Here is a 24,567-nt window from a genome sequence, read left to right on the forward strand (position 1 = left end):
ATACCAGGTATTCTAGCACAGGTAGAATAGATTTATTCAGAGCTTTTCTGTGCCACACATATAAACAGGATGATATGTTTTGTGGGAATAGCATCTCTTGATATACGAAAATGCAGTGACTTCTCATTGACCCCACATCTAATCAAAAGTATTCATGAAAGTTAATATCCCTCTGTCACAAAGTCAGAGGTGCTCTGGTGGGACAACTGTATATACCTCCTCTTATTCAGGCACAATCTGTGGTTATTTAAAATTGTTTAGACTCTAATCACTAATCTATATCTATAATTCTCTAAGGCGTACTTGTGGCTAATCCCGTGCGTGGTAGCTCTCACAAGAGTTCGCGAGCAGAAGCACCTGATTGGGCTGTGGGGATTCCATATGCAGATTGGGAGGAGCCTGTGGCACCGTGGTGATTGGGCAGTGGGGATTCCATATGCAGATAGGGAGGAGGAGCCTGTGATGGTTAAGGTCAGTTGAAATGCAACTGTTACTGATCAGAAGATTGTAGAAGAAGAGGAATCTATATGTATATAAAAGGATAGTGGGCAGGGGTCTGCAAAGAGAGGGGTCGTGAGGGAGGAAAGAGTCCCTTTAGGAGAAGGAGGCTGCCATTGTGTGAATCAGATGAGGAAACAAGAAGAACAAGATCTGTTAACTCAGGAAGGGAGAAAGAATAAAGAAAAGAGGGGAAGAAAAGAGGGGAAGAGTGAGTGGAGGAGAGAGAAAGAGAAAGGAGAGAAAGAGGGAAAGGGTGGTGCCTATTGGCCTCAAGGAAGGGCCCAGTCAACCACTGCTTCTGTTTGGGGTTACCAAGGCCATTGGCAGAGGGAGGCAGGCAGGCAAGGGATGGGCCTAGGGCTGTCAGCAGCCTGAGGGGAATGAACGGCCATGGTGGTGGCAGCAGTGAGGAAGGGCCCAGTCAATCACTGCTGCTGCTCCTGTGTGAAGGAGCCGGAGTGGAGCTTGGGTGAGCATGGGGAAGGGTCTCTCTTAGGTGAGGAGAGCTGTGGCAGGGGCTGAGGGCAACAATCAAGTACTAGCACGCTGATGCTCTACACAGGTTAAGTTAGTTACTGAATATTGTGGATGGAAAAATAAAACAGCATTCTGTCATGGTATTTCACTGGCCCCCTCCCCCTGACCTTCCGCAGCTTCTCAAAGCTTCCCTTTTGCACTATTCATGCTACAAGGGGCATTTTTAAGTTCAGAATTTTCAGCTTAACAAGTGTGCCAGTTTTTTATGGAATGCATGGGGAAATGGCTAAATTATGAGGAGCAGAACTTGAAAAACAGGCATGAAACTTCAAGACCACAGTTCCCCCCATCCACCCCATCCTGCGGCTCATCTTTACAGTGCTTTTGCATCCAAATAGGAAACCCCAGACTGACTCAATTTAAGTTCATTGTAAGGGCCAGAAGTCCCAGGACTTTTAAAAATGGTATGGCAAGCGGAACTTTGGCTAGCATACAAGCACCTGTTAATATTCTGCCTCTACTTCAGATGCTTGGCAGCCTTAACTTCAATTGGTGCAGTTCCTATCTCCAAATACTAGAGGAAATTCCATTGGCTGAGTTTCTGCCTGTCATTCAGCAGTTAGACACAGAGCACCTGGAATCGTGGAAGCAAGTAATGCTTCAACTATCAAGATGACCATGTTCTTCGACGTGGTCTCTGTGCTTTACACGAATGGGCTTTGCGCCTGCGCAGAGACCACATCGGAGCATCCAAGCTAGAGTTCTTCACTTTTGGCTGTAACCAAACTTTTGGCAGTAACAACCGCCCCCTCGGTATATAGGCGGCTTTGCGGGCTTCCCTCTCCAGTCTTTTTTCGTCCGCGATCGAAGACACATCGTTGAGCAACTCCTTGCTAGATCTTCGCTAACTACTGCTTTTATCACCTTTGTCCCTTTATTTTTGTTCAGTACTCCCCTTTGTTAGCATTTTTATTTCTTCCCCGGTACCCCCCCTTTCTTTCCCTCGGCATTTCATTTTCTTCCGTCTTGTCGTGGCCTTTGGGCCCGGTGTGCTCCGGCCTCTTTGCCTCCATTTGTTCTTCGGTACCTTCTTTGGCCTATGGCAAAGACTACAAAATTTAAGCAGTGTGATTGCTGCAAATCAAAAATCCCTTTGACCAACTGCCACAAACTCTGCCTTTTCTGCCTGGGTGAAACCCATTAAAGTTGGCTCTTCTCCGGGTTTCTACTGTAACAATACCACAAGGTACCTTGTTGCTCCTTTATCTTATCTGCAACAATTAGACATCCCCAGATATAGGTTGGCTTTCACATAGGCCAGATGTAGATGCCTTCCCTCTGCTGTCCTTGAAGGTCGCTACAGTGGGACTCCTTATGCGGAGCATCTATGCCCCTGTGGTGATGGGGAAGTTGAAACAATCGAACATGTTTTGCTTTATTGCTCCTTTTATAGGGACTTACGTTTAGAACTAATATCTCCACTGCTGGCTCCTTTCCCAGGAAATTTGCCTAGCCAACAAGTGGCTTTCCTGCTTGAGGACAGCATACCTGCCATTTCTCGGAAAGTGGTGGGTTTTTGTGCAGCAGCTCAAAGACTGCGTCAGTTTTTAATTAACAGTTCTAGTGCTGCTCTATAGCCTTTCAGTTATAACATTGTTGATGGGTTGGACTGTTGACTTGTTATTATTAATATAGTTTTTTAAATTTATATTTTAATCGTATCCCCCCCCCCTTGTTGTGCTGGTCATAGACTGTAATAAACTTTGATTGATTGAAAGTTGGCTCTTGTCTGCATTGTGCAGCCTTTACCAAACAGGCACGCAAGAATCGGGCTTCTCGACTTGGTTCTTGGCTGTGGAAACAAGTGTTTAAGGGTATGGGCTCAGACAAACTGTCCACTATGCAGGCCTCGTCCAGTGCCTCTCCTGCAGCCTGGGGCTTACAGCCCATTTCGTCCCCTCTGGGAGTCTCCGCAACCACTCCTGAAGTGAATATGCTCGTCGGTCCTGTGGCTCGGGCTTCGACATCGGTACCGAGGAGTTAGGTGGCAGTGTCGATTTCGATGGCGGCACTGATTGAGCCACTCTCTGTCCAGCCAGCCCAAAAGAAAAAGAGAAAGAAGGACTTCCGCGCTCCTTCGGAACCGCCAAAAAAGAAGCAGAAGTCGACGCACGATACCGACTGTCAATCCCGTACTCTACAGATGGAGACTATTTTGGATGCCGATGTAGTCTATGGTTCTAGCCCTTACGATCCCATATACAAGTCTGAGCATGACTCTGAACATGAGGAACTCCTTCCAGAGCAACCATGCCGCTGGGCCAATCAAGACCTTGAAGCTGCTCTGGATGAGTGCTATGCCAGAAAAGTGGAAGAAGAGGCAGACTATTTCTACGCTCACCAGGAGGTTCGCCAATGCCATCGGGCCTTGACCGCTGCAGGGCCGCCCCTCCGGCGTTCCGCATCTCCTCACCCTTCGATACCGGTTCATTCGACTTCAGCTTCGAACCCGAATCCGCTTTCGGGACCGACAACTCTCCCTCCTCCTCCTCCACCCTGAACTACATCTCTCTTGCCACCACGGGTTCCACCCAGAAATTCACCTCTACAAGCAGCTATGGCCACTATCACCCCGGACTCAAGGGCAGTTACTCGGCTCTGAATCTGGCCGCTTCCACCTCCGGTTTCGATTGACTTGTCGGATTTGTCCTCAGATGAGGAGGGCTCAGAGTCATCCTTATCTGACAGGATATCATTGGGCTCCTCGCCTCCTTCTCTTCTGTTGGATCCTAGGCCTAATTCTCCATCGGAAGATTTCCGAATTTACACAGACTTTGTCTCTCGTATGGCAACTTCCTTGGGAGTCCAGCTCGCTCAGGGGGATAAATCTGAACCTGACCACCCCTTCCATCTTATCGAAGATGATGCCCATCCATCGGTATCGCTCTCATTGAATCTGTCCATCCTCAAGGTGGCCAAGGCCTCTTGGACCAAGCCTTCCTCCCTTCCCCAAACTTCAAAGAGGCTTGACTCCTTCTATAAGGTTCACGCCTTGACAGATCAGGACGACTCCTTCCTGAAACAGCACCCTTCTACCAATTCTATTGTTGTGGAGTCTTCCCTCTCTAAATTTAGGGGGTATTCCTCCTCCACCCCACCCGACAAGGAAGGAAAGAAATTGGATACATTTGGAAGGCGTTTGTATTCTATAGCTTCTTTATTAACAAGAATCACAAATTACCAGGCCTACTACACCAGGTATCAATCCTTTCTTTGGGACCATATTGCCCCTTTCCTGGACCATCTCCCTGAAGAACAGCAGGCTCCCACCAAAGTTTTCCTCCGTGAGGCCATGCAGGTCTCCAAACAAGAGCTCCATGCGATTTGCCACTCCACGGAAGGGGCTGCTAACGTGATGGTGACCTCTGTTGTCACGCCTGGCTCTGATCCTCTGGACTTATGCCCAACGCTAGATCCAGGGTGGAAGATCTTCCTTTTGATGGCTCCTCCCTATTCAGAGAGAAAACAGATGATACTCTTCAAAAAGTACAGAAACTTTGTAATACAGCCCGTTCCATGGGTTTTCAACAGTCCTCATCCCATCCTTATAAACCGCAAAAATGGCAGCAACAACCATACTCCTCCAAACACCAATACTATCAACCTCAAGACAAGTCCTTTCGTTCCGCCAGGTACCAGCCTTACAGAAAGCGTTCACACTTCACCGGATCCAAACTACAGCAGCGACCCAAGGGGTCTCAGCCCCAAGCCAAAAGACAATGACTTGCATCCTCCTCCCTGGTGGGGCACCAGACTCTCCCCTTTCTTTCCCACCTGGGACCACCGTAGCAGCCCTGCAACAACAGAACATGCAAATTTTTCCATTCCTCAACGACTGGCTCGTGGTGGCCAACAACCTGCAGATTGTGGCTCGTGGTGGCCAACAACTACTCAGAGACCTTCACACAGTCATCAACCTCCTTTCCAACCTGGGCCTCCAGGTCAACTACAAAAAGTCGAAGCTTGCCCTGTCCTGAACGATAGAATTTCTGGGGATCCTCTTCGACTCCATTCAGTCACAAATTTTCTTGCCTCAGCACAGAATTCAGGCTATTCTGGACTTGTCATCCCTCCTCCTCTACCACCCACATCAGTCAGCATGAACAATTGAACTCCTATTAGGCCACATGGCTTCCACCACCTACATTCTCCCTCACGCCTGCCTATGGGCCAGGTACTGGTTCCTTTTGGTGTTCTTCAGTACTGGTTCCTTTTGGTGTTCTCTCCACACGAGGACTTTCTCACCGATACCCTAGGGATCCCACCTTGGGTCCTACGCTCCCTGCTGTGGTGGACAGACCCTGCCAACCTCAGCGTCTGCTCCCCCTTCCAGCCCCTGCATCAGGTCCTTCTACTCACCACAGACGCATCCATGGAGAAGGTTGGGGTGCCCACACCAACAACCACAACATCCATGGCATCTGGTCCCCAACCGAAGCTGCCCACCACATCAATTAACTCAAACTGTTCATCATCACCAAGGCCCTAAGAGCCTTCCTTCCCCTGATACGGGGAACCCACTTCCTCCTCAGACAATACTACTGCCAAAGCTTACCTGAACAGGCAGGGCAGCACCTCCTCCAGCTCCCTCCTGTTCCTGGCCATGGAAATGTGGTTATGGTGCATTTATCACGGTGTCACCCCCCTGGCGGTCCATATACAGGGCCAAGACAACTTAATGGCAGACAGGCTAAGCTGGACTCAAACAACATCACACGAATGGCAACTACATTCCCCCCACGCTCCGCTCCCTCTTCCGCCGCTGGTTCCTCCCAGAAATAGAACCCTTCGCATTGGAGGAAAATGCGCAATGCCACCAATATTGCTCCAGGTCTGGGATCGGACTCAATTCCTTGGGGGATGTGTTTGCCATAACTTGGACAGGACTTCTAGTCTATGCCTTCCCTCCAATTCCCCTACTCCCTCGAGTCCTTCAGAAGATCTCCCAGGACCGCCCGCATTGCATACTCATTCCCCCTTGGTGGCCCAGGAGGCCCTGGTTCCCTCACCTCCTCCACCTATCCAACCTTCGGTACCACCGCTTTCTGCACATGCCTCACCTCCTCTCCCTACAAGGGGGTCACCTCCTCCATCCAGATTTAGAGCGCCTCCATCTCACAGCTTGGCACATAGTCCCAACCTGCCTGCAGATCTACAAAGAATAGTCCAGGCCTCGCGTAAACCCTCTACTGTCACCTTCTATTCCCACAAGTGGACACGCTTTCAGAACTTTCTGAAGGACAAGCAGACTCCCATCCACTCCATCACTGTAGAACATGTTTGCTCATATCTACTATCCCTCAAGGAGGCCAGACTTAAGATGCCTTCCTTGCGTGTCCATCTTGCCGCCATAGTGGCTAACTCCCTGCCATCCACACCATCATGGTTCCAACACCCTACGGTCAAATGTTTCTTTAAAGGACTCACTCACCTCTACCCAGATCCACTGGTCATGGCCCCAGCTTGGGACTTAACCTTGGTACTCTCCTCCTTCATGTACCCTCCCTTTGAACCCATGGCTACGATTTCTCTTAACCTCCTTTCCTGTAAAGTAGCCTTCCTAATGGCCATCACTTCGGCCAGGTGGGTCAGTGAACTCAGGACACTTAGAGTTGACCTGCCGTACCTAGTTTTCCACTAAGAAAAAGCCGTCCTTAGGCCAGACATTGCCTTCCTGCCGAAAATAGTCACCTCATTTCACCAGTCCCAACCGATCTCCTTACCTGCTTTCTTCTCGGACCCGTCAACTGAGGCCAAATGACGTCTCCATACTCTAGACGTTCGCAGGGCGCTTGCCTTCTACGTCGACTGCACCTCCGCCCTTTGTGCCTCCAACTCTCTCTTCATACTCCACTCTGGACCTAACAGGGGAAAGCAGGCTTCTGCACAGACTATATCCAGATGGGTGGTCCTCACCATCTCCCTGGCATAACAGATTTCTAAGAAGCCTCTGCTGCTCTCCATTAGGGCACATTCAACAAGAGCGGTCGCAGCTTCTACTGCCTTTGACAGATCCATTCCACTGGACGTCATCTGTCAGGTGGCTACGTGGTTGTCAAAACACTCATTCATACAACACTACACCCTGGATGTCCAAGCCAGAAAAGACACGGCATTTGGCAGGGCAGTGTTACAATCCATCTTCGCCTGATCCCACCTCCAGGTGAGCATGACATGGGTGCAGCTTGCTATGTGCTCATTCGTGTAAAGCACAGAGACCATGTCGAAGAATGACAGGGATAGCAAACAGGACGTAGGAGTTTTGCAGAAGTTTAGTGGGAAGTGTGTGGGGGAGCCTGGAACATGCCCCTGCGATCACAAGGATCACAAGGAGCCTGGTGGAGAAGAGAACGTAAGTACATATCCCTCCCTCGTATCCCTCATATTCTTGGGAGATGCTGTTTGAACAGTTAAATAGCTGACCATTACAGCTGAGACCTATCCTTCTAATAAACTATCTAATAAATGGACAATAAACTCTCTACATACTGTAAACAGCCAACAAAAACAGTATGAAGATAGAAGGTTAGCAGGAGAAGGGGCACTTCCCAGTGTATTGCACAGAGTGCCACACGTATGACTATTTGCCCCATGGGAAGAAGTCATGGGTGTGTGCTCGGTGCAAAGAGCTCCTGGCTCTCAGGGAACAAATCTATTCCCTTGAGACCAAGGTGGTGGATCTGGAGAAGCCGAAGACCTTGCCCAAGACCTTCATTCTCCTGACAGCAGAGGAGCTACTAGCCCTGGAGTGGGATGCCTCTATCACATCCCTGAAGGTCTCATCCACATGCCTCTCTGTCTCTCTGAGACACATTTGCACTGGGACACATTTTGGGGCAAGCAAGGCCTGTACAAAAGGGACGGGCTGCACTTGAACCAAGATGGAACCAGACTGCTGGCACTTAAAATCAAAAAGGTTGCACAACAGCTTTGAAAATGACACCTGGGGAACAGCCGATGGGAGCTGGGCAGTATCCCGTTTGACAAAAGCCATTCTTTAGTGTGAGGGTGCAAAGAATTCAGATAAAGCAGAAGGGGACAGAGCAGAACCACATAAAGAGCAGACGGGAGCCTGTGCCAGCAGGTCAAAGAGTCAAAAGAATAGCATACATCAGGTGAAAGATTCAGCATATAGGTGCTTATATGCCAATGCCAGAAGCCTCCAAGCCAAGATGGGTGAGCTGGAGTGCTTGGTTGCTAATGCAGAAATAGATACAGTGGGCATAACAGAAACATGGTGGAACAGTGAGAACCAGTGGGACACTGTTATCCCTGGGTATAAACACTATAGAAAGGACAGGGAGGGGCGTCTTGGAGGAGGAGGGGTAGCACTATATGTTAAAGAAGGGATAGAATCTAACAAGCTAGAACACCTAGGTGGACTGGAGTCCTCCACAGAAACCCTGTGGGTGACTATACAAGGCCGGAAAGGAAACGTGCTACTGGGGACGTGCTATCGCCCTCCGGATCAAAATGCCGACAGTGACTGGGAGTTGCAGGAGGAAATCAGGGAGGCGTCAAAGAGAGGCAGGGCTGTAATTATGGGTGACTTCAATTACCCACACATAGACTGGGTAAATTCACATTCAGGTCAGGACAAAGAGGTCAGATTTCTAGATACACTAAATGACTGTGCCCAAGAACAGTTGGTCATGGAACCAACCAGAGAGAAGGCAACCTTGGACCTAATTCTGAGTGACACCCAGGACCTGGTGCATGATGTCAGTGTCATCGACCCTGTAGGGAACAGTGACCATAGTGCCATCAAATTCAGCATACATGCAGGGAGAGAATCACCAAGGACGTCTAACATGGACATTTTTAATTTCGGAAAAGGAAACTTCTCCAAAATGAGGATTATGGTGAAAAGAAAGCTGAAAGGGAAAATCAGGAGAGTCACTTCGCTCCAGAGTGCATAGGGTTTACTCAAAACCACAATACTAGAAGCCCAGTTAGATTGTATACCCAAAAGGAGGAAAGGTACCACTAAGTCCAGGAGGATGCCGGCATGGCTAACGGGTACCATCAAGGAATCCATAAAAGGGAAGAAGACTTCCTTCCAAAATTGGAAGGCCTGTCCAAATGAAGAGAACAGAAAGGAACACAAACTCACAAAAGAAATGCAAGGTGACAATAAGGGAGGCAAAAAGAGAGTTTGAGGAACATTTAGCCAAAAGTATCAAGGGGAATAACAAAAACGTCTTTAAGTACATCAGAAGCAGGAAACCTGCCAGGGAGGCAGTTGGGCCATTAGACAATGAAGGAGTGAAAGGGATTATTAAGGAAGATATGGAGGTTGCAGAGAAGCTGAATGAGTTCTTTGCGTCGGTCTTCACGGCAGAGGATACTGAGCATATACCTGTTCCTGAACCAGGCTTTTTAGGGATGGAGGCTAGACAGCTGAGTGAGATAGAAGGGACAAGGGATGATGTTCTAAACTGTCTGGAAAAACTGAAAGCTAACAAATCACCAGGGCCGGATGGCATCCATCCAAGAGTCCTCAAAGAACTCAAATGTGAAATTGCCAACCTCCTTGCTAAAATATTTAACTTGTCCCTGTACCAGAGGACTGGAGAGTAGCAAATGTAACACCGATTTTCAAAAAGGGATCCAGGGGCGATCTGGGAAATTACAGGCCGGTTAGCCTAACGTCCGTCCCAGGCAAGTTGATGGAAAGCATCCTCAAGGATAAAATTGTAAAGCACCTGGAAGAACAGGCCCTGCTGGGAGTAAGCCAGCATGGCTTCTGCAAAGGTAAATCTTGCCTCACCAACCTTTTGGACTTCTTTGAGAGTGTCAACGAGTGTGTGGATCAAGGTGATGCAGTTGACATAGTATACCTGGACTTCCAAAAAGCTTTTGACAAAGTTCCTCATCAAAGACTCCTGAGGAAACTTAGCAGTCATGGGATAAGGGGACAAGTACATGTGTGGATTGCTAACTGGTTGAAAGACAGGAAACAGAGGGTAGGTATACATGGAGAGTTTTCACAATGGAGGGAAGTAAGAAGTGGGGTCCCCCAGAGATCTGTACTGGGATTGGTGCTTTTTAATTTATTCATAAATGATCTAGAAGCAGAGGTAAGCAGCGAGGTGGCCAAATTTGCAGATGACACCAAACTCTTCTGGGTAGTGAAATCCAAAACGGATTGTGAGCAGCTCCAAAAGGATCTCTCCAAACTGGGGTAGTGGGCGACAAAATGGCAAATGCGGTTCAGTGTTAGCAAGTGTAAAGTGATGCACATTGGGATGAAAAACCCCAACTTCAAGTATATGCTGATGGGATCCGAGCTGTCAGTGACAGACCAGGAGAGGGATCTTGGGGTCGTGGTGGACAGCTCGTTGAAAGTGTTGACTCAATGTACGGCAGCTGTGAAAAAGGCCAATTCCATGCTAGAGATCATTAGGAAGGCGATTGAAAATAAAACGGCTAATATTATAATGCCCTTATACAAAACTATGGTGCGACCACACTTGGATTACTGCGTACAATTCTGGTCAACACATCTAAAAAAGGACATTGTAGAAATGGAAAAGGTGCAGAAGAGGGCAACCAAGATGATCAGGGGCCTAGAGCACCTTTCTTATGAGGCAATTCAATTCAATACTATCTGTTTCCTTGACCCATCTGAAGACTAGCCAGTCTTATATATAAAACATACTACTACAAAATATTACTACAAAACAAAAGAAATGAAAAAAAGCTTTCTGAGTCTAACTTACAGAAATCCCATGAACATAAAACGTGCACAAACTATAGTGAAGGCAGAACTACTAACTGTTCAAAAAGCTATCAAGCAAAAAACAAAAACAAATGCAAAAGCAAAAACAACTTGGAAATGAAAGTTATCCCAGCCTAATATAATAGCAGACTAATATCTTATCTATATCTATATATTTCTCTTAAGACGTATCCATCACTAATCCCAAGCATGGCAGCTCTCGCAAGAGTTCTCCAGCAAGCTGCCGGGAAAAAGCGAATGGTCAAGAGAAATGAGAAAGAGAAAAAAACAAGAGAAAGAGAGGCACCAGGGAATGTGCTGCGGATGGACTGGCGAGAGAAAAAGGTGGTGGGGAAAGCGGTGCCCGGGAAAGTGCCGAGGATTGACACGGGAGAGAAAGAGGTGGCAGGGTTGGAAGTGGTGTTGGGGAGCTTTTGTGGGGGGGGAGTGGGGGGGGAAGTGACAGGGAGAGAAAGTGGGCAGGCAGGTGACCCAAAATGGGCCAAGAACAAGGGGAAGAGCTGAGGAGCGGAGAGCCAAGAACGGGGGGGGGGCAAAACGAGGGGCAAACTAGAGGCACAGATGTTCTGCACCTGGGCCAGTTATATATTGATTAGAATCATGTTTGGATTGTGAAGATTTCCATATAAGAATTAAATGACATCATCCCTTGCCTCATACATTTTTCTTCTCTCTCCTCTGGCTGCAGTGCTCCAGTCACAACTGCGCCCCCCCAACATGCTTCCCTATCCTACTCCTCCCAGAAAGGTGATAGGGAAGACCAATGGGGGCCACAGGATGAGGCTAGAGAATTGGCCCCAATGTTGCCATTTGGCCTGGTTCACCAAGTTTTGCTCATATTCTGGACATGCCACCCAGTCCCTTTTTAGACCATTTGTTGGCCCAGATTCCCTCCCAGCTTTCTTTCTAAAGCTCTGTCTCATACAGAGCCAGTAATAAGTGCCGAAGTGTGCAGGCCCTGGCGGACCTACTGCACAATGTTGCACATGCAGTGGAACGTAATGTTTGTTACGTTGTGCAAAAACTGTGCAAATGAATTTGCACAAAAATGCAGCTATTGCGTATGTTTGCTGCACTCTTGCAGCAATCCAGTCTTCTGGTTGACAGAGAAGTTACAACTAGGATTGACATGGAAAGGAAGTAGCAATCGTCACTGGTGCTGTTTTCCTCTTTAATGTATCACTTTTTAAAGTAGAAAAATGCACAATTTCTGAAGCCCTTCCTGTTAATCAGAGCTTTGCTTTAGCTCTTCTGGGGACCTCAGCTGAAGGGAAGTAGCAGCAGGACAGCTTTAACTGGCTTCAGAAAGTAACAATTTAGATGGAATATAGGTTATAACCAACACCTTGTATTTTGCCCGGAAACACATTGGCAGTCAATGTAGATCTTTAAGATAGGAGTGATATGGTCTCTCTGAGGTGATCAGGAGACCAGCCTGGCTGCCGAATTCTGGACCAACTGTAGTTTCCCGACTACATACAAGAGCAGCCCCGCATAGAGCAAATTGCAGTAATCCACTGTTTTGAAGTCAAAACATCACTATAGAATAATAAAGGAATGTAATTACTGAAGGGGCCTTGGTGGGGATTCAGATAAAAGTTATGCCCTTATTTGGGCCTGTACAGAAGAAAGGGAGAGAGAAGTACGTTTCTCCCTTGGCTTCAGTTTCCCATTGTGATGCAGCATCTGGGAAACTAAGGCTGCAACAAAAACATGCTTAAACCGCACTGAACAGTGTGGCATTTAAACGACTGGTGGAGCATCGACAGAAGTGCCACATTCCAAGGAGTCTTTCCACAAGCTGAAGCAGTCCTTGTGTGAACAATCATAACGATTATGATTGTGGCTCACAGAGTACATTCGCTTAGTAATGTTGTGCTTGCACAGTCTGTGTTAGTTGCACAAATGTGACGTTAGTGCAATGAACTTATTCTTGTGTAATGCCATTCACACAAATGTCACATTTGTGCAACTTACACAAAATGTGCAAACATAACTTTACTAGCCCAACATACCCTTGCACAGCATGTGAGCCATTAACTTTATTTGCACGGCTGCCCCATAGCAAATTGTTCTCTGGGCAACTCACAAAATAAAACAATAAAATGAAACATAAAATTAAGGACACCTAAAAATGAACCAAACAAAAACTACCAACAAATACGACTAAAAACTAGAAGCATTAAAAAAAAACTTTGTAAAAGACTGGATGAACAGAAATGCCTTTACCGGGTGTCCAAAAGAGCATAATGATGGTGCCCTCACTGAGAAGGTGCGCCACCACCAAAATGGTGCGCCACCACCAAAAAGGCCCTCTCCCTAGTTGCCACCCACCTCATCTCATTTAGTGGGGGCACGTGGAGGATGGTCTGGATAGGGAAATGGGGGCAAGGTAACCTGGTCTCCAGCCATTTAGGGCTTTGAAGGTTAAAATCAGCACTTTAAATTGGACCCAGAAATGGACTGGGAATTTGCCAGTCTGTGAAGACAATACTGAGCTAGATGGACCAATGCTCTGACTCGGTAGAAGGCAGCTTCCTGTGCTCCTATGTTCCTGTGAGATTGGGATCTTTGTGCTGACACTAGGTGGCCTGACCCATATAGCCACCATGTACAAGGAAGGGCACCTTTAGAAAATGAAAGCATATTAGGGACTATGGTGTCTTCCTTCATCCTAGCTCATCTTCCTCCTTAGCATATTCTCACTTAAGACCACCATTTCTTTTGCTGCTGCAATTTGAGTGAGATCTTGTACTTGATAGGTTCGCATTTTCCTCAGCTGACTATCGCTGAAGAAGCACCAGTATGACAACTGACTGCTTGGCCTCCATTTTCACCCGGAGGCCCTGTGATCCATCAGGGCTTTCAGCTTGGATTTCACAAGCCTTTTAAGGAAGCAGGTGGTGTCTCTGGAATCTGTTCTGCAGCTGCATTCCAATGCATACATGGAAACAATTGCCATTCAGCTGGAAGAGCTTCTGCTAACGTGGCGGGAGAGAAGACCCAAAATAACTCCTTGCTGCAGTTCATCAGAGCCCCTCTACAGGCTGAAGCAGCTCAGCTTTGTCTGTAACATGCTAGCCTTTGCTTTAAATGGCAAATGGTCACACTGATCTCAGGGATAACTTAATTATCTCCAGGCATGATTTACATGCCCCCAGCCACTTTATGGTATTTTGCAAGTGCTTCCTGCAGCTCCGAATGGAAACGTCCTGCTGGGGCAAATGTATCTTGTCAGAACTCCAAATCTGAATAATGTCATTTCACTGCTAATTAGTATTTGGATCTAGACAAAACATAACATGCAAGCAGGGGCGTAGCAAGGCTGGAGTGGGCCCAGAAACAAGGTTGTAAAATGCCCTCCCTCACTGAAGCTCAGCTCATGAAGTAAAGAAATCTTAAATGAGGCTGAATAGTGGTAACAAAAAGCATTGTGTGTGTGTGTGTAAACACACACACACATACACACACCCACACACACCCCAGAATAGAACATCATCCTAAATTATTTTTTAAAAGGTTTTGTAAATTGTGGACGATGCAAGTCATTTAATGGTAAGAGAGAAAGACAGGCTGTTCTGGTAGCTCCAGGTCTTAACACTCACATCAATTTTGGAGGATGAATGCAACTGAAGGAAGCCCGGGCGAGTGTGCAACTGGGAGAGTCAGTGATGTGACTTGCCTCTGGGGGGCTCCCCAAGGCAGTGGGCCCCCAGACAACTGTCTCCCCTTGCCCTATTATAGTTACGCCCCTGCATGCAAGAACAACAAAAGTGACCACATTTCCAAAACTGGGTGTCTCCTTTCATCAAAGCAGGCAGCAGCTCCTTACACCATGTGAAATGTGTCTAGCTGTAATGGCCAAGGGAATGGCTTCTCTTTAGACCTCCAAGGAGAATACCAAACACTCCACAGTTTCAGGAAGTGGCCAGAACAAGGGGAAGGCAGCTGAAAGGGGTGGGGGCCACAGTGCAGAATCAGAGCGTCTGCTTTGCATGCAGAAGATCCCAGGTTCACTCCCTGGCTTCTCCAGCTAGGGCTGGGAATGACTCCTGCTTGAAACCTTGGAGGGTTGCTGCCAGTGGAGGCAATGCTGAGCTAGATGGACCAATAGTCTGACTTGGTATAAGTCAGCTTCCCATCTTCCTAAGCAAGAAACTACTTCTGACTCCAGAATTTGGGGGGCTTGGGGGCAAGGCACCTCCTCAGTGAATTCCCTTAGCCTGGAAGAGGTCACTTGTCACGTGTGATCCTTGCTTCTTCCCCAAGGTGTTGTGAGATATTGCAGCTTGAATGAATCACTGTTTTCATTTGTATGCATGATTGCCTAGTGCACAAAATCGGTTATTTGCATCATGTTGTATAGCTGCTTCCCTCACAAACACAAAGTAATCTTATATTAATTTAACCAAGAGTTTATTCAGAAACAACTCCATTTTCCCTTCTCATTTCCCTCCCTTTTCATTTTTCACTCCATGCCCACACTTTCTACAGGACCTTCCCACCGCCACTGGGACAAACTTCTAAACAACAAAACATAAATGATACTGGAGAGAATACCACTCATAGGCCACATTCAGACGTAATGGCTAACCAGAAGTAAATGTGGCTGAGGTTTCAATTTGAAATTCCAAATCGTGCCACAGACGGTCTCCGGCAAACTCCAATTGCAGGAGAAAGGAGCACCTCCCTGCTGCTCAGCCCCAGACTCCACCATGTGAAGTGTGTTTCCATAGTCTGAACATATAAATTGGAATTTAGTTGTTACTAGGAAACCCATTTTATGTAGAAAGATTTTAACAGGCTTCCAAAAGATGTTCTAGCTCAAGCATTGACATTACTTCTGGGGAAGGCAGTCCGCTGTTGTAAGCCAGTTATTAACTGCACCTCTTTCTATAGTCTTGCTGTGTGGGGTTAGAAGAAGCTAAGCTATTGCAATGGCAATACTTATGATCATAGTTTTATATTCTTTGGAATATGTGTAGTCAGTCTTTATTTTGGTCTTTGACCAATACCAGAACACCCAAAACAATTGTACAATTGAACACATCCATATTAAAATATATGTAGCACAACTAGGGCAAATGCCCAGGAAGCCAAGATGGGAGTATATCTGATGGGGCCTTTTGTGGTCAAACTGCCAATCTATCTGCAGGCAGAAGAAATGTCAATATAAATTTCAAGAAATGTCATATAAAAGTGTTTAAGAGTTCAGTGACAAGGAAACTGGCCTCATAAAACATGGCAACAAGGAAGGTTCTGAAGTGTTGACTAAGACTGAAAACAGTTCTAACCACCTCAACCATGAACTCACGAAGGGTCCTTAGGTAAGCCATTCTCTTTCAGAATCAAGCCACATCTGCAGTGTGGAATAATACCTACCTTACTTTAAGTTTAACTTTAAGTAATACCTACCTTACCTTACTAATAATACCTATCTTTCCTATGTTACTTTAGTTGAACTAAAATAATGCATGTGAAATGCTCTAAATATTAAAATAAACTATAACAATAACAATATCATGATGTTGATTGCTAATTTTTCTGCTGTCCTTTTTTCCTCCAATTGCACTTTAATAAATGAATTGCACCATTCTCTATTTCTAAAAATGTGCTTTTATTCCAAGAAAAATACCATCTTGCTTAGAATTTTATTATTTTCCCCTTTGCTCCACCACAATAAATTGCTAAAGACAGCTTTATCCTGCCTTTTCCCTCCTCTGTCTGTCTGGTGCTCTGTTGTTCCTCCTTTCATAGATATTTCTGCAAAGAAAATAGTTATCGCAGGGGGGGGGGAAGCAAAGAACTTTGAATTACTTAGTTCAGAATAGAATTAGATAAATGCCGGAAAGTAGCTTGTAATTTCTGTTTAATTTCTGTTGTAATTTCTGGTGTGTAAGCCCTTGAAAATCTGGGGACAAAATTGTAGGATAAGCACACCTTGGGCAACGTTTGATCTACCTGGCCCTCAAAGCTTCTGAAGAATGTGGACAGGGCCTGAAGTCACCTCATGCTGCTCCTCCCCGCCCCCGGTTGATAACCACCCCCCTGCTTCCATTTTGCCCCCACATGGCCATGCAAAAGGGAGATCTGCACTGCATCCCATGCCTCTGGAAAGGCCTTACATGGCTTTGTGGTGAAGGAGGAGGAATAACTAAATAGTATTTATCACATCTTTGTCAGGGTTGGCAGAAGGACTGTGGGCCAGGAAGCTGTGGGATCAGGAAAGCACTTAAGAGCTGGACTTCACATACTGATTTGAAACCACCAGTCAAACCTTTGGCAGCAGGTCTCTCATTTATATGGGAATCCTACTTATCAAAGCCACAATCCAAAGAATAGATTGTACACAGCTGGGTCCCACGGTAGACTATGGACAGCAATGAACTGTGAGCATAAGCAGTTCCATCACTGACAGTAGGAAACACTCCACTGAACTCCTGGCATTCAAACACTGAATTGTGTCCAATGGCATTGTTTCAGATTGCTTTAGCAGTTGAGCTTATTTTTTCTGTGGATTTTTTTCTTGCTTTCTTATATAATACTCTACCCTTCTCTTTCCCAATATACTATTTCCAAACTTGTAAAGAAAGTAACTGATTATAGAACCATATAATCTAGTCTTCATCATGTAAAACAACTGGAGTGACTTAGCTCCCAAACGTAATTTGATACATGAACTTATTTTTGATAGTTTGAATGCCCAGAGCATTATAAAAGACAGAGGTAATATTGTAAATTATCTCTTCTCATGTTAATGGTTCGTATCTCCAAATCTCCAGAATTAAGGAACCCAAGGCTTATCAATTGAAAATGTCTCTCATATGTAGGATCTTAAAAACTGTAAAATGAAGATATCTATCTAGTGTTCACTTAAAAGTTGAAATAAAAGTATATTGTTTTTATTAATTATTAAAATAATTATTAACTATTTATTATTACATTGATTTAATCATTTATATGGTGTATTTAATAATGTTAATTTATTATTAAAATTAATAATTTGTCATTGTTAACAGTGTAATAATCGCACTGGTTGTAATTATTATTGATTAGATATGGCAGACGCAAATGTTTCAAATCATCACAAATGTCTCGGATCAATCTGATGTTGCCTGGTTGTTGCTTTTTCCTTCTTGTTTTTAATTTTAATTCAAGACATTTCTAAATGAAGTTGCATCTCTCTCCTGTTATACGCGGATGATGCAGCCATCCTCTCAAAGACCCCCATTGGTCTTAGAAGAGCACTGAGGGCCCTGATGCTGCACTGCAGGCCCAAGATCCACTCTTGGCAGATTGAAGGGCACAAGATTGAGCAAGTTGCACACTTCAAATACTTGGGAGTAGTTTTTCATTCTGACGGCTCTAGGAAAGCCCATGGAGAACATGTGGCTTTAAATGCCCAGAGAAGTGCTTCTGCCATTCTCAAATTCCTGCGGACAAGAGGAGGCCATTATGTACCCACGGCCCTTGAACTGTTCACAGCTGGGTCACTAGCTCAGCTTCTCTATGGTGCTCAACTGGGCCCCTTCCCCAACATTGAGGTTCTGGAACTTGTACAATCTAAAATTCCTGCGGGCAGCACTCCAAGTACCGAGATGTGTCCCAAATGCCACTCTGCGCTTGGAGACAGGCCTGATCAAGCTGAAGGCCAGGGTGTGGGTGGCCATCCTCTGTTATTGGCTCAGACTATCCTTCTGCCCAATTGGCCTTGCCCCCCTAACCCTACACGATGATTACCAATCTAGCTGGATTCAGACAATTGAGACCAAAACAGCTACTTTGGGCCTTTCCCCCATGACCTTGCTCAGTATGGGCTACGATCAGGCAAAAGCAACCATCAAGCAGTGCATTACAGACATTGAGCACCAAACTGATCTCAGCAGTGCCCCAGAATTTCACATCAGTGATGGGCTTCTGCTTCTCCAGCAGCATACCTCACCCAACTGGAGATTCCAATGCTCAGAAGGGCGTTCACCTTGGCTCTCTGTCATGGCCTCCCTTCAGCAGTGCTAGAAGGCCATTATAAAAGGACCCCATTTGCTGAGCGACTATGCCCCATGACCTAGGGCAGATTGAAACTATTGTGCATGCTCTTCTCTACTGCTTGTTCTATAGAGACATTCATGCCTCCCTCATCCTTCCATTGCTAAGCAAGTATCCAGGCTGTTCGAACCAATTTTATAGCTCTTTGCTGCTCTCTGACTCTAAGCCTGCCATCACATATAGCGTCGCCAGGTACTGCGCAGCTGCGATCAGGATTCATCAGCGGATGACAGGCAGTGAGTCCTATCAGCCTCAGTCTGACTCTCAGTGACTCTGGGCAGGCCCTGCAATTAAACAACATTAAAACAATTAAAACAATATCAGTTAAAAGCCTGGGTGAACTGATGTGTCTTTAAAGACTTTTTTAAAGTTGTCAGAGATGGGGAGGCTCTTAGTTCACTAGGGAGCACATTCCAAAGCCTCGGGGCAGCAACGGAGAAGGCCCCTCCCTGAGTAGCCACCAGACAAGCCAGTGGCAAATGCGGATGGATCTCTCCTGATGATCCCAATGGGGAGCAGGGTTCATGACAAAGAAGATGTTCTTTTAAATACCCAGGGCCCAAGCTGTTTAGGGCCTTATAGGTTATGACCAACACCTTGTATTTTCCCAAAAAACATATCAGCAGTCAGTGTGTAACTCCTTTAATACGGGAGTAATATGGTCTCTTCTAGATGACCCAGAGACCAGCCTGGCTGCCACAATCTGGACCAACTGTAGTTTCCAGACCACGTACAAGGGCAGCCCCACATAGAGCGCATTGCAGTAATCCAGTCTGGAGGTTACCAGCAGATGTACCACTGTTTTGAGGTCATCTATCTCAAGAAACGGACGCAGCTGGTGTATCAGCTGAAGCTGATAAAAGGCACCTCTGGCCACTGCCTCAACCTGGAACACCAGGGAGAGACTTGGATCCAGAAGCACCCCCTGACTGCGTACCTCTTCCTTCTGGGGAAGTGTGACCCCATCCAGAACAGGTAGATCAAAATTGTATCTCAAGTTTCGACCCCGCACAATGAATACCTCTGTCTTATCTGGATGCAGTCTCAGTTTGTTAGTCCTCATCCAGCCAATTAACGCCTCCAGGCAGGCATTTAGAGAGGTTATGCCCTCTCCCGATGGTGCTGAACTGACATGGAAAAATAGATTTGGGTGTCATCAGCACACTGATAGCACCCTGCACCAAATCTCCTTATGATCTCTCCCAGCGGTTTCATGTAGATGTTAAACAACATCGAAAACAATTACGGAGCCCTGAGGGGACATACAAAAGTTTAGATTTTGAAGAACAGCAGTCTCCAAGGGACAGCATCTGGAACCTGCCTGAGAGGTAGGAACGGGACCACTGCAGAGCAGTGCCTCTCATTCCCAACTCCCTCAGAAGCTCCAGAAGGATACTATGGTTGATAGTATTGGAAGCCACCAATTTTAACATTGGCTTAGTATTTTTAGTAGTCCTTTTAGCCACAATATGTACTATTTTATATGCATTTATGTTTTATCTAATCTCACTTTTAACATGTAATCATCCTTATACTTTATGCTGGTCTGTGACTGTAATAAAGATGGATTGACTGAAGATGCATCTCTGAAGTCTAAGAGCGCCTTGCATTTTGACATAGCAATGGATAGGAACTGGTAATGGCCGAGGACATTTTGTCATCTGAAGCAGAGCACCAGATGGGGCCTCCTCCCTCCCCTCCTTTATTTCTATTACAATAACTCCCCCGCATTCCTTCCTTATTTCAAATCTCTCCCCCTCCTTTCCTTTTCTGGGAAAAAGAATAGGAAAAGCAGCATGGTGCCATTTTGCCTTCCTTCCTCTACAGCCCTCATCTCCATTAGGGTATTGGTGGGCTAGGCCGGCTGTATGCCCTCCGTTACGGGGCACAGTCCTCTTTCCTGCAGCCTCCCCGCCATGTCCTCCCCTTTGGCAATTCTGGCCACCCTACTGACAATCAACTAAGGAAATATATAGCACATAGCAAAATTTGTCCAGGACTGAGTGCCTGAATGCTGTTTTATCCAGGACTGAGGCAGCTTGGAGGATGGGGATAAAAGGATTAGACAGACACTTTATATTTTGATGCCTATTTGTTTTTACATGCTGCCTTTGGAAAAGGTTGGGCTCTTATATGTTAATGCGTATGTGCATCTATACATATAAATTAGCACATGCAGATTTTATGCAAATATGTGTCCTCTTTTGTCCGCTTTTTCGGTGATGTGGACCTGACCACCCTACTGGTGGGCTCTCCTGCTACTCCTGAGAGATGGCCTACAATTTGCCACATGAGGCAACCTGCTTCATTCTGTTTCTGGATAGAGTAAGCTCTGATATGAAGTCTTACTTCTTTTAAGCTAGGTACAGAGTTTACAGGCAAATCAACATCAAGATGGAATTTATTTATTTTTTAAGTACAAAAACCCAAACACATTCTTACTTACTTCCTGATTTCGATGTCATTGGATCTGGAGGCAATTCTCTTGATGTTGCAAAATGTCCTTTTGGAATCTAACTCCTAATCAGCATGGTTGTAGCCCTTTTCATTTTACCAGGAAAGAAGAATTTGGCTTCTGGCAAGGCTCCAGACCTCAACCAGACCGCAAATCTCTTCACTTGAAAGAGAATGAAAAACTAACTTGAGTACCCCAATTTCCTTACTAAAAGAAAAAAACATCAAAGAGAAATCTGGCTGTTCATGCTGTCTCACAACTGCTAATTAGATGTTGTGATTTTCAAAGCATTGTCTGAAGCAGCCTCACGTAAGAGGCAATGGCATCCCCTATTATTGGTCTTTAAGGTAGCAGAGAAAACAAAGGTTGACTAAGTGCTCTACCATTTTCATCAATGAATCTTAATGTCTCACAGGATGGCAACTGTTACCCAAATGGTCAGGGGTGAAAGGTACAGGAAGAGAGGAAGATCGTTCTCATGACCAGCCCTACCCGGGTAGGGCTGTGCTAGCCTGAGTAGGGCTGGTCATTAGAACTGCCAGGATCGCGACCTGGCATGATCCTGGCACTCCTCTGGGTAGTCGGGCTAAACGTTAGGTAGAAGGGCATGCCCGTGTCCTTCTACCTCACTGCCCAGTCATGTGGACGTTCGGGCAGCCCGAGCACCCATAGTGCCAGGCAGAAGGAGCGCCCAGCAGCATGGAACTCCCCTAATGCACCACGCTCCTTGAGCAGTGCATTGTGGGATACCAGAGGACTTTCTTCTCCAGATCCCAGCTCTGCCCATCACTGCCACACCACTCTTGTGGGCGCACAATTGCAGAGCAAGAAAGAGCCGCCCGTCATCTGGAAGGAGGCAGGTAGGAGCCTGCCTCCCCTCCCCATCTCCCCACCCCCGACTATCAGTTTGGATATGTGAATGACCTTAGTATGTGTTTGCCAGGCACCAGTGAAATGGAGCTGTAAAGCCATTGCAACCAAAATGGAGACTCTGGCCATGGTCCTAGAGGGAAGCTTTTCTTCATACCTACTTCCATAGAGCTCCAGTCAGCATATATGGTTCGTTCCCACTATAATAACCTTGTGCTAAGGCTGTGCACTAAGAAGTCAGGTGCAATCCAATATGAACCATCTGACAGTCAGATTGTATAACCATGCCAGGACTGGAATGAGTAGCCATGAGTAGTTTAAAATGTCAATCAGTCAGGTCAGGTTAGATTTCTAGTTGGAATTTCAACCAGAGATTGAGAATGAAAAGGTCAGATTTCTCATAGGAATTAATGGGTAATATAGTAGTAGTAGTAGTAGTAGTAGTAGTAACTTCTTAATGGCTAGGCAGAAAACTCTGAAATTTCATTTGGTGACAGGACTCCATGTGTTGAATGTGAAGGTCATCTGTCCAGCCCTTGATTTTTAATAATTTGTTGGGAAAAGTTTTTAAAAGTCCCCCCCACCAAAGTATTATAAACTGTTTGTTTCATGGCAGAAAGTTACAAACCATTCTGGAACTGGAGCCCCCATACTGGCCATCATACAACCCCAATTTGGAGGAAATTGCCCCTTGCTTTCATAGAAAATTAGTAGACTCCCTTTTTGCATGCCTTGTTATAATTCTAGAATGGCTGGGCATAAAGTGCTTAAAATTCATTTGGTGTTAGCAGATTAAGTGTGTGAAGTTTCAAGTCAAACTGTTGACTTTTAATGATGATTTTTTAAAATACCTTTTCAAAGTGCTTTGACTTTGCTTTGCTTCTTGACAGAAAGAGTTAATCAGATAATCCTTATTCTAAAGACCATTAATCATACTGTGTTGGTACTGGAGGCACTTTTTTTTGGTACCAGCAGATCTGTGCAGATACACTTCTTCATAACAAACAAAAAAGTACCTCTTGAAGGAGATGTACAGCAGTGGAAGCTTTTGACAAAGTGCTTACCCACTTCTACCTTGTTGAACTCAATGAAACCAGCAGGCTCACTGCATAAGAGTATGTCAGCCTAGTAATAATGTGTTTGCCCAATGTGCAAGTGCAAAATTTGTGCAAACTGCATTACCCAAGAGTAAGCTCATTTCCAATTGGCTTACTCTTGTGCAGCACAACTTGTGCAGATGTTGTGTTTGGGCAATATACACAAATGCAGTGTTACTAGGCTGATGTACTTTTGCACTGTGAAGGTAGGCTGAACTTGGCTGTAGATCTTATGGAGGTGTATTGAGGTTGTGGCACAAGATCACAGGTACAGATACAGACATGGCCTGCCCATAAAAATCTAACATGACAGGGAGAACTGTGCTACTCTAGCCAACATGCTAGTTTTATCTGCAAACAATTATAGGACAGCCATTAGCAGCATGAAGTTATGAAAGGTCAAGAAATGGGCACACAGGTGATAACTACATAAAAATTAATTATAGTCAGCAGTCCATAGAGAAGCTGAAGAACTAGTATATACAGGATTTTTCTGAAGAAGTATACAGGATTTTTCACAGGAACAGAGCCAGATGTGCGTATGCTGGGGAAAAGAAGTCCCAGTGCACCACTAAGCAAAGGTCCAGTTATTTCTCCAAAGCCTCCATTTGTGGGGGAAAGAGAAGGCAGCTCATCACATATGAGGAAGCCAGGGAGGACCAAATGCAGCAGCAAAACCAGAGGAAGTGGGTTAAAATATCAAAGTGTTGTTATGAGAACATCAGCTCATGAATTCCCCTCTGAAAGATCTCATCTAAGTTCCTAACCACTGCCTGACAAGTCTTTAAAAACTGAACAACTTTTAAGTTACTTTTCCCTTCTTCATGTTTGGTCTAGAGAACAGACTCCCATTTCATGCACCATCTGGTGTGTCCTTTCAACTTTTTCTCACCATCTGATCTAACTCCTTTGATGATGAAAAACTGAAGATAGACATTAAACATGAGAGAGTCTGAAAGTCAATGATCATCATAATGATGGACATTATGGGAAGGAGGACTGGCTGTACTGTTTCGGGGAAACTTTATGGTTCATGAATCTGGGTAAATTTGTCAGGGTTATGCACCAGTTTTGAGGGAAAGTGTCAGGAAGCCTTTCAAAATGTGTTTGGAATTATAGAGATGTCTCATCAAAGAGGTAACACATTTATTCTGCAATTTTTTTCATTAATGCAAAGGGCTTTTTATTGCCTAATTCCATGTGTTGCTGTGCACAGGGACATGAATTCTGGCACTAGAATTGCAGCAATGATGCAAGGGAATAGCTGGCTCAGTTACTTCCATTCTGGGACCTGGTTTAGCAAAGGCTTAAAAAGTGTC

This window comes from Hemicordylus capensis, chromosome 1 (assembly GCF_027244095.1).
Source record: "Hemicordylus capensis ecotype Gifberg chromosome 1, rHemCap1.1.pri, whole genome shotgun sequence".
Classification (NCBI taxonomy): Eukaryota; Metazoa; Chordata; class Lepidosauria; order Squamata; family Cordylidae; genus Hemicordylus; species Hemicordylus capensis.